Source organism: Montipora capricornis, chromosome 11 (genome assembly GCF_036669925.1).
Source record: "Montipora capricornis isolate CH-2021 chromosome 11, ASM3666992v2, whole genome shotgun sequence".
Lineage (NCBI taxonomy): Eukaryota > Metazoa > Cnidaria > Anthozoa > Scleractinia > Acroporidae > Montipora > Montipora capricornis.
This window is the reverse complement of record NC_090893.1, coordinates 29462088-29464587: the sequence shown is the minus strand read 5'-3', so window position 1 is coordinate 29464587 and position 2500 is coordinate 29462088. Positions and strand designations below refer to the sequence as shown.

Sequence of the window (2500 nt, the reverse complement as noted above, 5' to 3'; positions counted from 1 at the left end):
TGTCCCTTTCATTCAACGAAGACTATAGCCTGCGAGCAGGCTCTCGGTGATTCGAGGTGCACGAAGGGCCTTCATGATGGGACGCTCGAAGCCCTAACTGTAAGTACTTCAAAGGAATACTAGTACGGCGTAATAGGATTCGTAACATACTTTTAATTGAGAAGCGCAAGTTTTGACACTCTGCAGGTGTTGTAATCCGTTGCAATGTCATGGAGCGGTCATTTTATTGGAAACGAACCAGAGAACTCCAGAGAATATGATCCTCAGTGAACTGTTCATTCTCTTTTGATGAACTTGGATTAGAGGAACAGTGGGCACAGAGGGTACAGAGGAACAGTAGGCACAGAGGAAACTTATGCACCTAGGAACAGTGAGCACAGAGAAACAGTATGCACAGTATATAATGGATAACAGAAAAACAGAAGAAGAAACCAGAAGACTAAAAGCCCACAGTTTTAAGAGTTACGTTACCTTGAATTGGGACGTGGCTGCCTCCACTCTTTTTACATAGGGAGTCGATATTGTTGACACCACCCAGTTACCTCTTTACTGACACCCAATGAATTCATTGAATTAAGGGTGGACCATTCCTGCTCTTTGACAGATCACGAAAAAGTGGTATAGCTTCTTAAAAGAACTCCAGCAACAGAGAGGGCAAAGAAAGATAATACAGTTTCTTACTACAAAACTCGCAGATCCGTAAACACTGGTATGATTATTTATAGTATCTTATTGTGGGTTTTACTTTGCTTGTTCACTATACATACAATTAACATTGCAGAAATATAATAGTTATATTTGGACTTCGCGGTTTTCCGAGTTTCACAGTGATCATGCATGACACGGATTTCAAGGAAGTGTATAAAACCGAAAACCAAAGCAATTATTCCGTGAAATCGTAAACCGAATACCATTCATTTTGGGTTGACGTATCTTCCCATCTCCCAAAAATGATATTAACGCATTTCATGCCAAAAATGTGAAATAATCTGATCTTCTGTAACTGTCACAGAGGACTGAAAATCAGGAAAAACATCCAAAGCATTGTCACGTCCGTTTTTATACTAGAGACGCATTATCAGTCTGAACGAACTTAGGCAAGACCTCCTCAGTAACACGACCTAGAATGGATCTGTTCTAACTAACGAACGACTGAGATAATTAGAGATTCGAAAACTGAAAGATATTAAATAGGATAAAAGGCCAAAAAGTAGACAGATTGCACTTCAGATGTTTAACAATCAAACATGAATTTCATAGGAAACAATATACACCCTCAACTGCGTTATACATTAATAATTGTTACAAATAAATATAGCTTCAAGTTTTTTCTTTAAAGTATACGTAGGCAAGAGAGTTGGCAGAAACAACTTATGACCTTGATAAAAAGCGCGGAGAATTGTTTATTAGTATTAGTTCTGCAGTAAACTAATTGGAAGGTCTGATATTTTCTTGTATAATAGGAATGTATTTGCATTTTTTAGTAAAACAATTTTGTTTGCTAACAGTGAACGGGAAGGGTCGAGATTTGATAGGAGTACATAAATTTGCCCATTTGCTGTTGCAGGTAAAACCCGGTCTCAGGTTGAATCCGTTTTTACAGGTTAAATTGGTGATCCTCACTTTACCTAGGTAGAATATGCACTCAGATGAATTGAGGAAACTTGTTTGGAGCCAAAATTAAACCTCGAGAAAAAATAGGTTCAGGTTAGGATTAGTATACAAAAGTAAATAATGAAAAGAACTGTGTTCGGTTAATCTTGTTCGTCGCTGAAGTGTAGCGGTGAAGACACAGGACTATAGATCTCGATTCACAGGTAAGTGCATAGTACAGTTCTTTGATCTCTAATAATTTTGCAATGTTGAGACTGAATGGCTAAATGTATGAATACTGAAACCGATAACCGATTAGGAAGCTGTCTGGAAGTTTTGCCAGCAAAAGACTTGAGTTTTATGATATACGTGGACAGGTATTGCCATGCATATGACTTGCTTTACATCGGAGACTATCGTGAAAGTCGCCTATAGATAGTCACTATGAAAAATGTACGTAAGTTCTAGCTTCGTAAGTACTTCCTGCCGCGCACCTCAAGGATAGCTCCTTGGACCAATTCCGCTTGATTCACTCTTTTCTCCTTTCCTAAAATATGACACACTGCCTGGGGTAATAGATATTTCAATACACTTCATTCCTTCGGTTGCTAAATATTGAATTTTTCACTCAAGTAAAAGAAATTTACGAATAGAATACCAGAAGTGCAGCAGATAAGTGACAAATTACGGTTATTAAACATTCCTATTCAAAACAACTTAAAATCATGTTTCTTCAAGAAATTCAAGTGTTAAAAATGACCAATTTGTTATTCAATTAATTCTTCTCATGATATATTTATTATAACAAGGATCAAATTGATATACCTATTCGAGGTTATTTGCAGATAGGCTCTTTGTGCTTGACGTGTGGGTCTCTTTAAGTGCAACGGGGCTTTGCTTTGGCACC

The 2500-nt window shown here is 37.6% G+C and overlaps 1 protein-coding gene across 2 annotated transcripts in view; it reads right to left on the bottom strand.

Annotated features, from left to right (window-relative positions):
• The window catches only part of LOC138022792 (pancreatic secretory granule membrane major glycoprotein GP2-like), a 41382-nt gene that overhangs the window by 24743 nt on the left and 14139 nt on the right, over positions 1 to 2500 (bottom strand). The gene's annotated exons all lie outside the window — the stretch shown is intronic.